Source organism: Monodon monoceros, unplaced genomic scaffold, assembly GCF_005190385.1.
Source record: "Monodon monoceros isolate NGI ecotype Baffin Bay Population unplaced genomic scaffold, NGI_Narwhal_1 Super_Scaffold_2, whole genome shotgun sequence".
In the NCBI taxonomy this organism is placed as follows: domain Eukaryota; kingdom Metazoa; phylum Chordata; class Mammalia; order Artiodactyla; family Monodontidae; genus Monodon; species Monodon monoceros.
Genome location: NW_021703776.1, coordinates 65,178,408 through 65,193,798, shown reverse-complemented (window position 1 = coordinate 65,193,798; position 15,391 = coordinate 65,178,408). Strand labels below are relative to the sequence as shown.

Here is a 15,391-nt window from a genome sequence, read left to right as displayed (position 1 = left end):
TCAGGGTTTCTGGATATCTGGCTGAAAGTACGTGGCAGACACAAATGCCAGTGCAAATGTAAAAATATAAAGAAATAAAATATTTAACATAAGTGATTTTTAAAAATTGATCAGGCAGTTTGGAAAATAAATGAAATTGTATTTTGAAAATGAAAAATATACCCATAGAACCAGAATCTCAAAAGACATATTCGACAAAGAAAATAAAAATTGGTGAACTATATAATAGATATGAAAAAAATTACTCAGAGTGTGGCTCAGAAAGGAAAATAATAAGAGCAAACACACTGTATACATTTCTTATCACAAAAAAGAAGTGACATAGAGGTTAAATTTGTTCTAGAATAGACGATAGAGAGAGCAAAGTAAAGGCAATTTTCTGAGAGATAATTGCTGAGAATTTTCCAGATTTGATGAAAAACATCGATTGTCAGATTCAGTAAGGTCAAAAAATCTTAAGCAGGGTGAATAAGAAGAAATCCATACCTAGACATAGCATAGTGAAACTGCAGAATACTAAGGAAAAAGAGATGCTGGCGCTAAAGCCAGCCTATTAGAAAAGACGGATCACCTAAAAAGAAGAGCCTTTACAGATACAGGTGGGTTTTTAAAAGCAGCAGTGGAGGCCAGAATATAGTAAGATATTACTTTAAACAATGAGTGAAAATGACCATCAACCTACAAAGGATACACAGCAAAATTGTCTTTCAAGAATGTAGGCAAGAAAAAGACCTTTCGTACAACAAAAATTGAAAGAGAGTAACACCAACTTATTCTTTCTAAAGGAACATGTACAGGATATATTTAAGGAAGAAGGAAAGTTATACAAGAAGGAAAGTCTAAGTTACAAAGAAAAAAATGTTAATCAAGGAAACTAAATATATGGTAAATCTAACCAGATTTTGTATAAAACAACAATAATAAGGGTCCCTAATTTATTGGGTTAAAATACAAGATAATACTAAAATATTGGGCAATAATATCATATATAAATGTTGGAAGGGGGTTCTCTGTCAATGTATTCTAAGATCTGTATATTGCTTAGGAAAAAAGTAAGACATTGTTTAACTTCAGGGTTTTTAAATTGTATGGAAGTTCGTAATACTTTAATAGCACTAAAAGAATTAAACTTGAATGTATATCTTCCAAACTAGTAAAGGGAGAAAGATGAAGTGAAGAAAAAACAAGTTCAATTAGTCCAAAAGAAAAGAACACAAAGATGGAAGGAAGGAAAGGAGGAAGGAAGGAAGGGAGGGGAAAAAAATGAAACCTACAAAAATGTATACAAATAGCAAAAAATTAAAAGGTAGAAATTAGATGCACCTTTCATTAATAATTCATTTAAGTGGACCATACTCTACTGTTAAAAAAGATTATCAGATTTATGCCGCATAGCACAGGGAGATCAGCTCGGTGCTTTGTGACCACCTAGAGGGGTGGGATAGGGAGGGTGGGAGAGAGGGAGAGGCAAGAGGGAAGAGATATGGGGACATATGTATATGTATAACTGATTCACTTTGTTATAAAGCAGAAACTAACACACCATTGTAAAGCAATTTTACTCCAATAAAGATGTAAAAAAAAAATCCATTAGAAGTCCATTATTTAGATACATCTTAAATAAAAGAAACTGGAAAGTTTGAAAGAAAAAAATTTAAATGCTATGCAAGGTAAACTCTAATTTCAAAAAAAAGGAAGGGAGGAAGGGAGGGAGGAAAGAAGAAATTAATGTATCTATTATCATTACAAAACAGGCCTTAAGTTGTGTATAATAAATGCCATATGAAATAGGTACAGCCTATTGTGAGGGAAAAGGGAGTAGCACCTAATTCTTCCCCAAAAGATTAGGGGAAGAATTGAAAGAATTTGAAGGAAGAAAAGGAAATAAACATTTGGGCAATGTTTGCTGAGCAGCTGCCTATTCCTGGCCCTAACCCTGGCGATTTATTTGCATTCTCTCCTTGCAATCCTTATGACAAGTCTCTACAATATGAATTATTACCTCCAGGTTAAATAGGTTGCCTAAGGGCTCATATGTGGCTGAACAGGAAATTGTATCAAATTCTGTGTTTGTTTGTTTTTTTACATCTTTATTGGAGTATAATTTCTTTACAATGGTGTGTTAGTTTCTGCTTTATAACAAAGTGAATCAGTTATATATATATATACATATGTTCCCATATCTCTTCCCTCTTTAGTCTCCCTCCTTCCCACCCTCCCTATCCCACCCCTCTAGGTGGTCACAAAGCACCGAGCTGATCTCCCTGTGCTATGCGGCTGCTTCCCACTAGCTATCTATTTTACATTTGGTAGTGTATATATGTCCATGCCACTCTCTCACTTTGTCACAGCTTACCCTTCCCCCTCCCCATATCATTAAGTCCATTCTCTAGTAGGTCTGTGTCTTTATTCCTGTCTTGCCCCTAGGTTCTTCATGACCTTTTTTTTTTTTCTTAGATTCCATATATATGTGTTAGCATACGGTATTTGTTTTTCTCTTTCTGACTTACTTCACTCTGTATGACAGACTGTAGGTCCATCCACCTCACTACAAATAACTCAATTTCATTTCTTTTTATAGCTGAGTAGTATTCCATTGTATATATGTGCCACATCTTCTTTATCCATTCATCTGTCGATGGACACTTAGGTTGCTTCCATGTCCTGGCTATTGTAAATAGAGCTGCAATGAACATTTTGGTACATGACTCATTTTGAATTATGGTTTTCTCAGGGTATATGCCCAGTAGTGGGATTGCTGTGTTCTATGGTAGTTCTATTTTTAGTTTTTTAAGGAACCTCCATATTGTTCTCCATAGTGGCTGTATCAATTTACATTCCCACCAACAGTGCAAGAGGGTTCCCTTTTCTCCACACCCTCTCCAGCATTTATTGTTTGTAGATTTTTTGATGATGGCCATTCTGACTGGTGTGAGATGATATCTCATTGTAGTTTTGATTTGAATTTCTCTAATGATTAATGATGTTGAGCATTCTTTCATGTGTTTGTTGGCAATCTGTATATCTGCTTTGGAGAAATGTCTATTTAGGTCTTCTGCCCATTTTTGGATTGGGTTGTTAGTTTTTTTGATATTGAGCTATATGAGCTGCTTGTAAATTTTGGAGATTAATCCTTTGTCAGTTGCTTCATTTGCAAATACTTTCTCCCATTCTGAGGGTTGTCTTTTGGTCTTGTTTATGGTTTCCTTTGCTGTGTAAAAACTTTTAAGTTTCATTAGGTCCCATTTGTTTATTTTTGTTTTTATTTCCATTTCTCTAGGAGGTGGGTCAAAAAGGATCTTGCTGTGATTTATGTCATAGAGTGTTCTGCCTATGTTTTCCTCTAAGAGTTTTATAGTGTCGGGCCTTATATTTAGGTCTTTAATCCATTTTAAATTTATTTTTGTGTATGGTGTTAGGGAGTGTTCTAATTTCATACTTTTACATGTACCTGTCCAGTTTTCCCAGCACCACTTATTGAAGAGGCTGTCTTTTCTCCACTGTATATTCTTGCCTCCTTTATCAAAGATACGGTGACCATATGTGTGTGGGTTTATCTCTGGGCTTTCTATCCTGTTCCATTGATCTATATTTCTGTTTTTGTGCCAGTACCATACTGTCTTGATTGCTGTAGCTTTGTAGTATAGTCTGAAATCAGGGAGTCTGATTCCTCCAGTTCAGTTTTTGTCCCTCAAGACTGCTTTGGCTATTCAGGGTCTTTTGTGTTTCCATACAAGTTGTGAAATTTTTTGTTCTAGTTCTGTGAAAAATGCCAGTGGTAGTTTGATAGGGATTGCATTGAATCTGTAGATTGCTTTGGGTAGTAGAGTCATTTTCACAATGTTGATTCTTCCAATACAAGAGCATGGTACATCTGTCCATCTATTTGTATCATCTTTAATTTCTTTCATCAGTGTCTTATAATTTTCTGCATGCAGGTCTTTTGTCTCCTTAGGTAGGTTTATTCCTAGAATTTTATTCTTTTTGTTGCAGTGGTAAATGGGAGTGTTTTCTTAATTTCTCTTTCAGATTTTTCATCATTATTTTATAGAAATGCCAGAGATTTCTGTGCATTAATTTTGTATCCTGCTACTTTACCAAATTCATTGATTAGCTCTAGTAGTTTTCTGGTAGCATCTTTAGGATACTCTATGTATAGTATCATGTCATCTGCAAACAGTGACAGCTTTACTTCTCTTCCAATTTGGATTCCTTTTATTTCTTTTTCTTCTCTGATTGCTGTGGCTAAAACTGCCAAAACTATGTTGAATAAGAGTGGTGAGAGTGGGCAACCTTGTCTTGTTCCTGACCTTAGTGGAAATGGTTTCAGTTTTTCACCATTGAGGATGATGTTGGCTGTGGGTTTGTCATATATGGCCTTTATTATGTTGAGGAAAGTTCCCTCTGTGCCTACTTTCTGCAGGGTTTTTATCATAAATGGGTGTTGAATTTTGTCGAAAGCCTTCTCTGCATCGATTGAGATGATCATATTGTTTTTATCCTTCAATTTGTTAATATGGTGTATCACATTGATTGATTTGCATATATTGAAGAATCCTTGCATTCCTGGGATAAACCCCACTTGATCATGGTGTATGATCCTTTTAATGTGCTGTTGGATTCTGTTTGCTAGTATTTTGTTGAGGATTTTTGCATCTATGTTCATCAGTGATATTGGCCTGTAGTTTTCTTTCTTTGTGACATCTTTGTCTGGTTTTGGTATCAGGGTGATGGTGGCCTCGTAGAATGAGTTTGAGAGTGTTCCTCCCTCTGCTATATTTTGGAAGAGTTGAGAAAGATAGGTGTTAGCTCTTCTCTAAATGTTTGATAGAATTCACCTGTGAAGCCATCTGGTCCTGGGCTTTTGTTTGTTGGAAGATTTTTAATCACAGTTTCAATTTCAGGGCTTGTGATTGGTCTGTCAAATTCTTTCAAACCAGAAAACTCACTATGTGAAAACTGATGCTCAAGGTTTTGTGTGTAGAGTTGACAGATAAAACACAGAATACTCAGATTTGAAATCCAGATAAACAAATGATTATTTTTGTATAAGTATCTCATGTAATATTTGGGACATATTTATACTAAAAGAAAATTATTTACAATTTATCTGAAATTCAGATTTAATTGGGAGCCCTGTATTTTTGTTTTCTAACTTTGGCAACTCTAGGTAGGGATGAAATAAAAGGGAGGGAGTTGCATTGAGTGACAGTGCTTATCAGAAGTCTCCCCTTGGGTCACGAAGCAAGACTCCCCTCCATTCCTCTGGCGACAACCCATTGAAACATACAAAGAAATATATGGACTATCATTTTCTTAATTGTTATTTATTTATATTTATTATTACTATATAATACTATATAATAATTACATTATTATTATTATGTCACAAAGCAATATAAGAGGTTGGAGGAAGAAACTCAGGAAAAATATTAATACATTCTCTTTTTTGCCATATTCCATTTTGAGCCCTTGGAGGACCTATTTGTAACTTGCTAAATCACAAGTGAATTGTGAGATTTATTGTCCCTAAGTTTTCAAACGGAATTTACTATAAAAATGTTTCATCACAGCTACATAGTTTCATGCATCACTGGGGTCCACATTTGCTTCATAGTCTAAGCTGAGGGTACAAATCCTGGTTGGACTGGAAGAATGAAGCACCCAGGCTGGGTTATTCATAGATTTCCTGGGGCAGATGGGTTTTAAATTAAGCTTTATGGGAGGAAAAGAACATAGGTTAGACTCTTCTATAAAAGAGAATATTGCCTAGTAGGCTGTATCATAGAAATATGTAGGAGCTGGGTAAATGGTATAAATAAATGTCTAAATTATAGGACTTTTAATTTACATGAAAAATATCAGTGTGATATTCAATTTTAAGTATGAAATCATATAAATACATATGTCAATTACCCATACACACTTGCATTTTTTCTGCACATTTGAAGAATGGGAGATTCTAATTAAAAATCCCTTTTCATCAGAGCAGTGGCATCACATGTGCTTGGGAGGATTCAGAGTAGAACATCTCCTGTGATATGCCTCACCCCATCTTTCTACCCTCAAGTCACAACTGAAGACAATCTGACACGCTGATGGTAGGTGATCTTTTTTTTTTTTAGCTCAGACACTATGATATGCCTTGCTGAAAGAGAAATCTATAAAAAGGGAATTGGGTGTTGAGGCTAGACATGCAATGCCCTTCCAATGCTATGCTACAGAATTTCAGTTTCCACATTCACCCCCTAACCCAAATTTTTCAAAGAGTTAAACTGTAACAAAATACACGTTGCGCTAAGTTTATTCTGATCATATAATTTTTCTTTGATGATTCAGAAAGCAACCCAAGCATCTTAGTATGCTTCCAAGCCATCAATTCCATAATTTATTAAAATTGAGGCATAGGGTATAATGAAAAGACTGTGGGGCTTAACACCAGCTCTACCATAATATGGATAACTGAGGACAAGTGTTCAACTCCCTGAGCTTCATTTTAGCTAACAAGAGTTATCCTTTAAGAAATAATGAAAGGAGGCACGGACTACCTGTTAGGCCCTTTGGGCTCTCAAGCTCCAGTTCTCACTATACAGGATCAGAGAAGCAAATGGTATGAGGCACCATCCTGATTCTTTATCATGCCTAGAAATTGGCAGTTTATTTAAATAAATAAACAAACCCCGGATTAAATAAACCCATTTATATCTATAAATATTTAACTATTACACATAGTTACAATTTTTAAAATTAACAATTTACACATATTTAATTATTCAAAACGTAAAATACAATTTTAAAAAGTCAAATTGATTTGGGATTTCTGGCTACTTGTAATGTAGAGCATAGGTTTGCAAACTACAGCCCAAGGGCCAAATCCCACCTGCCAACCAATTTTATAAGTAAAGTTTCATTAGAACACAGCCATGCTCATCTGTTCAAGTATGATCTGTGGCTGCTTTCCTGCTACAGTGGCAGTTGAGTAGTCATGATAGGGATGGTATAGCTTACAAAGCTCAAAATATTTACTATCTGTTATTTTATAACAACAACAAAAAATGTTGCCAGACTTTGATTATAGATCAAAGGATTTTTTTCTGTTGTAAGTAAACTTGGGTGTGATCCATTTAGAGTGATGGGCAGGAATTTATTCATGGTCTCCAGTGGTGACCAAAGCACAGCTCAACAAGGTGGTATAGCACACCAGACTGGCAGCTTCTATAGTTAGAAGTCAGATCTGGCTTCAAATCCTCCCTTATGTAGATAATATACATGTGAAATTGTTGGGAGGATTAAAGCTAAGCATGATTTAGTAAGTGCCCCCAAAATGTTCAATCTTTCTATTTAAATAAGTTTAAATAGAAATTTAAATTTCTATTCTGTTTCATCTCAGAAGAAAGAAAGAGAAAGGGGGGTCTCTCAGGTACAGTCACTCTGATAAAATGAAACAAAACAAGGTCCCCTTGCAGCACTATTTACAATAGCCAGGTCACGGAAGCAACCTAAATGCCCATCGACAGACAAATGGATAAAGAAGATGTGGTACATATATACAATGGAATATTACTCAGCCATAAAAAGGAACAAAATTGGGTCATTTGTAGAGACGTGGATGGATCTAGAGACTGTCATACAGAGTGAAGTAAGTCAGAAAGAGAAAAACAAATATCGTATATTAACACATATATAGAGAATCTAGAAAAATGGTACAGATGAACTGGTTTGCAAGGCAGAAATAGAGACACAGATGTAGAGAACAAACATATGGACACCAAGGGGGGAAAGCGGGGTGGTGGTGGTGGTGGTGGTGGGATGAATTGGGAGGTTGGGATTGACATGTACACACTAATATGTATAAAATGGATGACTAATAAGAACCTGCTGTATCAAAAAAAAAAAACAAAGCAAGGTCCCTGTGTAATTTTATCTAAGCATAGACAAAAACAAGGTCATGGGGCCATCCATAAAATAACAAATACTCCCTTTCCTGATTAAAATTAATGACTTCTTTTTCTTCATTGAGCGTAAAAGTGTTTCTGCCTTATGACAGCATCCAGTACAGAATGAAGCCCCACATCCTTAGACACTCCCCTGAATCACCCCATGAAAGCTCAAACCCTGTAATAGATTGTTTCTAACACTGCCTCACTGAGGTGCCCATGGTTCCCCATGGTGTGTGCTTTCCCTCCTTGCAATGAATCATAAACCCAAGTTGTCGAACTACAGGTGTCCCTGTGGTCTTTGGCTGAAAGTCGTTGACAGTGAGATATGAATAGTTTCAGTTTGTTTTATTTGTATTATAAAAACTATAAACTGTACAATGGTGGTAGCAGGGAAGAAGAGTAATAATTATTGAATAATACTATGTCCTAGGCATTTTTCAAACGTTATTTCTTTCGATTCTTATAATTCTCATTTGAGTTAGATATTGTGATCTACCTTTTACTGACAGAAGCAGCTAAGGATTGTTGAAGCTGACCAAGGTCTGGGGCATGGAAGATGTGTGTGTCACTTAGAAGTGTGTAACGGCTGAGAGAATCACAACTTTTTATAAAGAAAGCCAATCTAGTAAGGAATAATACTGTCTCCCCCTGTGACAGCCTCTCTTGTATATATCACACAGTGCTGGGCACTGGGGCCAGGATGCATAGATTGTCTTTCTGAACATCTTAGAAACTTCTCCATTCCTCCTTCTCTCAGACTTAAGCCCTCGGAGCAGCTGTTAGTTATGTCCCTGCTGTTAGCACTTACAATACAAGGTTAGGAATATGGGATGAGAAAGAACCAACCACCCAACCACAAGCCTTCAGAATCACCCTGGGAGATCAGTCAAACCACTGATGTCCAGAGCCCCACCTCAGACCCCTGGATCAGAATCTATGGGGAGACCTTGATATTGGTGCTCTTAACAAGCTGTTCAGGTGATTCCAGTACAGACTCACCTTGAGAATCACTACTTTAATGTAAGTGAGTGTCATATTCCTTGTTGTTTCTCCAAATTTCATCCACACATCAAGTCTCATTTAAGAGTCTCAACCTTCAGACCTCTCTGTCTTCAGGGACGTTCCTCCTCCCTGAATTACCCCAGCACTCAGAGTCTGCATCACACAACTCATGCCTGAGTATGGAGGCTGATGGGGAAAATTCAGAACTTGAAGACAAAATTCACTCTCCTGATCTGCCAGGGTATCCAGGTGACCTTAAGCCTTGATTTCATCATTTGCAGTATAAAGGAAAAATAGTCTCAAACCTGGCCTAGGACAGAGTTTTCTGTGTAATCCAGTTCACATGTTCTTCTGGAAAGCAATTAGCTTTCCTGATAAAACACTTTATTTTTTTTCTAATAAGACTTAACAGTATTAGAGACCTGTTTTAGAAAACTAGTTACCCATCCAATCATTTGACTAATGATTTGCACTTATTCTTTTTCCTTTTATGTGATCTAATACAGGTTATCTAACCACTTTTTTTTTTTCTGTAGTTGCCTCTGCCAAGAGAAAAGTCTTAGAATTGGTCTGTTTCAGATCTTTTCCCTTAAAGAAAATTCGACATTAAACTTTCACGTTCTCTTAATTAAATTTTCTGAAAAAATTAATAGTAAAATAAAGATTAATATACCTACCTCCTCCTTATAAGCTACAAAGCATTTGACAAATATAGAGTCTCATAATGACTTATGACTTTGCATTTGTTTTACATGGATAAATTGTGTCTCTCCAACTACATTATTGTCTCCTGGAAAGCAGGGATCATAAACATCTTTGAATATTTCTGTATGTCTTTCTCTCTATAATATTATAAAGAGTGAAGTAGATATAATAATTCCTATATTCCTATCAAAATTTTTTTCTGAAAATTAAGAGAAATTAAGAGAAACTGAAGTGTTTTATGTCAAATTTTCTTCATGGGAAGAGATCTGAAACAGACCAGTTTAACAATTTTGCTCTTGGTAGAGATGTTTGTAGGTTAGATTATGTTTAATGGAGTATGGACAGAAAGAGAGGGAGAAAGCGGGGGAGGGAATTGATGAATGTGACGATTTTTTTCTTAATTCCTGAATCTCATGTTCAAATACCAACTAAAGTTTCTCTAAATTAAGCCCTTGCATAGAATACAGTCTGTGCTTGATAGGGTCATGACTTTGCAAAGAGATTACAGTTTAGGAAAAGATAAGACCTGCACTAAAATAATCTTATGCCGTCTATGCTGAATTAATGACATGAGTGGCACTGCCTCTGCTGTGAAATAATAAGAAATAAACATATTGCTCTGCCCCTGGTTCACAGAGCTCCTAAAACCATTGTAATTTGGTGGCATTAAAGGTGTGGATCACAATATTCCAAAGAAAATAATGTGTGATGTGCATTTGAGGAAAGAGGAGATGTCCTAATAGTTGATGCAGAGGAAACAGACTGGAGAATAGTGGGATATAATTTATGAAAAGTATACAGTCAGTTGTTCTCAGACTAGTCCCCAATATTTCTAGACCAGAGATAGCTGGAAGCCAGAATAGATAGGCAGTTTATTTTTTCATGTGATTCTAAGAATAGAAGCAAGAATTTGCTTTTTACACAAGAGAACAGATATTATGGTTCCATTTATGTGAATAACTTAAAATAGTCAAACTCAAAGAGACATAAAGTAAAATGGTTGTTACCAGAGGCTGGGGTAGGGGGAATGGGGAGTTATTGTTTAAGAGGTACAGAGTTTCAGTTCAGGATGAGGAAAAAGTTCTGGAGATGGACGGTGGCGATGGTTGCACAACAATGTGAATGTCCTTAATGCCACTGAACTGTCCACGTAAAAATGGTTAAAATGGTAAATTTTCTGTTATGTATACTTTACCAAAATTTTAAGAAGAAACAGGAAAAGAGTTTTTTAGGGTGGACTCTCCATTTAGTCAAGAAAGCATAATTTTGGTGAGCCTTTAGCTGTACAAATGGAAGGTAAGTGACACTCTGAGTACTGAAGATGCTTCAGACCTAGATGGGCCACAGTTCTGTTCAATGGGTCTTGCTCTTCAGAGATAATTATGATATGAACTTATTTTTGACACCCTCTAACTGGGGATTAATGTAGGAAGGAAGAGACTTGAACTTGTGGATGTAAAGATAAGGAGGGGAGAAGACCTCCGCCCAGGATTATAAGTAGGCCCCAGCAGCATGGCCTCACACCAGGGCTAATGAGAATGGCTGCTGGGAAGAAGTGCTGATACCTCTAGCAGGTGATCTCTAACTTTGAGTTTTTCATTTCTGTCTAAAACATTGTAATTTCTTAAGCTTGTTATCAAGCCTTCATATAATTCATGGGCCAGAAAACCATAGCCCATGGGCCAGCCACATGTTTTTGTAAAGTTTTTATCTGATCACAGCAATGCCTATTTATTTATGTGTCATCTCTGTCTGTTTTCATACTGCAGCTGGAGAACTAAGTAGTTGCAACAGATATTGTATGGCCCTCAAAACCTAAAATATTGATTATCTGGTCCTCTAAGAAAGAGTTTGCCCCAAAAAGGCGTGTCACAGGTTCAAGTTAGTTGTGTTTGAGAGGAAACCGAAGGGACCTTGTCCACCTGTTGGAATAAAGTGGACCAGAGAGGTGGAGAGATGATATTCAGATAGACCTGAGGGCAGCAGTTAGACTGAGGGGCAGCCCCTGTCGTGGATTTGTAGAACGTGTGAGCCACGTCTCCAGAAATCTTCGGGAGGGGACTGAGCTCCTCATCACTTAAGCGAGGCCTTGGACCAAGAACAGAAATGAGCTATATATTTGAGATTCCATGTATGAAGCTTCTGGTTTTGGGACTCTGTCTGACTAGTCTTAATCTCTAAGGAGATCCAGTGATATGCAAAACCTCCAAATATTGATAATTGAGCAAATGATATCACTTAATGCACAGATACTGCACAGGCACACTCTATAATTATACCCCAAAGTGAACAGCAAGTTGCTATTTCCCTCACAGTTTCTGAGGCAGAGGGAGAGTGAAGGGAGGGGACGAAGTAGGACACACCCTTTAGAATAAGGATGTTCAGGCATAGCACCAGATTATACAAAGCTCTGTAGTCTTTTCTTTAAACATTTCTTAAATGTGTTTCAATCTTAGGATTTAAATTTCCCTAAAGAATTGAATGAACCATAAACCAGCTATTGTAGATTGAATTTCTCTTTCAGAAAATGAAATTATTCCTAGAGAGAGAAGAGAAGTATGTTTGGATCTCAAGTCATTTCCCATCCCCTGTAGCTGTGGGGACTCCCCAGCCAACAGTGCTCAGATTTTGGCATCGTCAATTAACCATGCACTGGAGGTCAGGCTGAACTTCTTTATCAGGGAGCAGAGTGATATCCTAAACCCTATTAGATCTGACTTTTGGATTGCCCAGGGAAACCTTCCATTTATGTGTAATGCTCAGCTGGTACAACTTCTACCTGATGCTGAGAATGCTGCTATTCATTAACAAAACTTCACTCTCCAGCCCCTCCGTCCCAGAGGCTAAGTTACTGGAAAATCTGTAACATGTGAATTAAATTCAACAGACTTCGCTCTTTTTAAAAAATGGCTTAATCTCCAGGAACTACAATCTTTAGTTGACCAAGTATTTTGAAATCCCAGTTACGTCCAAAGTTGAAAAGAAAAGCAATCTTTGGACTTAGTAACTACTGTTTTTAGAGCATTTGGGGTTCAAAGCCTTTGGTATTTATTGTACATAATCTTAATGACAGTGTCTTTATCTTTTCATTCATTCATATATTCATTCCAGAGATGTTGAGTACTCAGTGACAAACACCATTCTAGAATACAAAGATTAAAAAAAAGCATAGTTCCTGCCTTTAAGGAAATCATATTTTTAGGAAAGAGACTCTGCTTAGATTAAGTTTGATTATTTGTCATGAATAATGCCATTGTCATCAAAAACAAGATAGGACAATGAAAATATTTGATGAATATTTTTACATAACTCATAATAGATTTGAAGACATTTTGCAAAGCAATATTTTCAGAAATGTTTGACCAATTACAGAATTTTTCTCAGGGTTATTACTTGGAAGGATGTCACTGATGTGTGCATATTAAAATATTCTTTAAAATATTTTTGATGCGTTATTTTAGTCATAATATGCTAACATCTCTTATGGTGCCAGCACAGAGGCTTAGACATGGTAGACGCCCAATAAGCATTCCCTTGAATTTTAGATTTGGAATTTTTAGGAATCAGCTAGTCCTATGGTCCTTAATCTTAACTGGGTTTTAGAGCACTTTGAAAATCTAATGAAATCTTTGGAACTTTTTTCCCATTAAAAAAGCACATATTTACAAACACTTAGATTTTTGTATACAATGTTAGGGGATTGGTGGATTACCTTAAGTATCATCCATAAACTCCTTTGGGGTCACATAATCTAGTCTATATCTTCCGTTTTATAACTGTTAAAAATCATTGCCAAGAACCGGGATTGGAAAATTATGGCCCTGAGGCCAAATCCAGCCTTCTTCTTTTCTTCTTCTTGTGCAGCCTGAGCTAAGAATGGCGTTCACATTTTCAAATAGTTACATTTTAAACAGTTATGTAAGAGCCTGTATATTATCTTCAACTTTGCCTTTTGGCTTGCAGAACCTAAACTATTCACTCTCTAGGCCTTATAGAAAAAATTTGCCAATCCTTGCCCTAGAATGGTCAGAAAATACCTTCTAAATCACTCGGTCAATTACTAGAAAACAGAGGACTAGAATTCATACCTCCTGATTTCTCATCCATTGGTCTCTCATTACTCCTATTGATCAATTAAACTGTTGACTGATTGATTTAAACCCAATTAAAAAGAAAACAAGGAGTTGTAAATCTGGAGTACTTGATAAACAATTTCTTAGATAAATAATTGGACATTTTTGCAGGAAGTTGAAATCCAGAGAACTAAATGACCTATCCAAAATCATATTACAAATTTGTTAAAGAAGCAAGACTAACCTGTGAAACTCAGGCTGTGCATTACTGACTACTTTTTTAAACTTTGCATTATTTTCCATTGCACATGTTTGAAATGCAATACTTCTTGTGAAAGGAAATAATGGTATGGAAGGAACTTACTTAAGGAAAATATTTGAACAGATGCTGTTGTTAACTTCTAATTAAGTGATTTTTAAAGTTATTTTCAGATTCCTCCTGTCATGTCATACTGTAAAAATGGAATGCAAAGAATTATGATAACCATTATCACAAAATCACACATGCTATCTTGAATATATTCTTTTAGAAATTTCAAAGTACCTGATTGCTATTGATTGTTTTCTTCTATCGATTAGGGCTGCCAAAATGGTTTCAAACTATATATGACAATATTAGCAATAATAGAGTTTAAAGAGTTTCATAATAAAAAATAATAAAACTGCTTAAAAGATAAACATATGGGGCTTCCCTGGTGGCGCAGTGGTTGAGAGTCTGCCTGCCGATGCGGGGGACACGGGTTCGTGTCCCGGTCCGGGAGGATCCCATATGCCACGGAGCGGCTGGGCCCGTGAGCCATGGCCGCTGAGCCTGCGCGTCCGGAGCCTGTGCTCCGCAACGAGAGAGGCCACAACAGTGAGAGGGCCACGTACCGCAAAAAAAAAAAAAGATAAACATATGAATAATATGTGAAAGCAATACCAGATCCCCTAAAGACTTCTATGAGGTTTTTAGCCACAGTCCTTTTTTTTATTTTCTGATCGATTTTGAAAACATTTTTGTCCATATTTAACCACTAATAAAAATTAGGTGTCAAACTCAGAGTAGTGTGTACTGCACAGGAAGAACAAAACAATTGTTTCTATAAAGGAGGAGTTGTGGTCAGAGTAGATAAGCTTGGGGTTTTTTTCAATATATTTTTTAACATCTTTATGGGAGTATAATTGCTTTACAATGGTGTGTTAGTTTCTACTGTATAACAAAGTGAGTCGGCTATATGTATACATATATCCCCATATCTCCTCCCTCTTGCGTCTCCCTCCCACCCTCCCTATCCCACCCCTCTAGTTGGACACAAAACATAGAGCCGATCTCCCTATGCTATGTGGCTGCTTCCCCCTAGCTATCTATTTTACGTTTGGTAGTGTATATATGTCCATGCCACTCTCTCACTTCGTCCCATAAGCTTGTTTTTCACAGTAAGACTGTCTGGAGATTCTGAACTAGGACTACGCTAAGTCTGGCATGCTCTCTTTATGCATAACCTCTATTCACGTGCCCCCCAGCCCAAGTCTTTTGCACTTACCTGAAAAAGCCAGATTTCTCAGGGAAATGTGCAGAGTTAGGCCGTCTGTCTGAATTCCAAATCTGATTCTTTTTTAATGACAAGGCTGCTTGGGCACTTCCACGGTCTGCATGCACTCACAGGGCCTGGCTGGTTCACCAAACAA

General features: G+C 36.7%; 1 long non-coding RNA gene across 1 annotated transcript in view; it reads left to right on the top strand.

Annotated features, from left to right (window-relative positions):
- The window catches only part of LOC114901515, a 154,698-nt gene that overhangs the window by 36,477 nt on the left and 102,830 nt on the right, over nucleotides 1–15,391 (top strand). The window contains exon 2 of the long non-coding RNA XR_003795184.1: nucleotides 5,988–6,101. This is a non-coding gene — a long non-coding RNA (uncharacterized LOC114901515). The remainder of the gene's footprint in view (nucleotides 1–5,987; nucleotides 6,102–15,391) is intronic.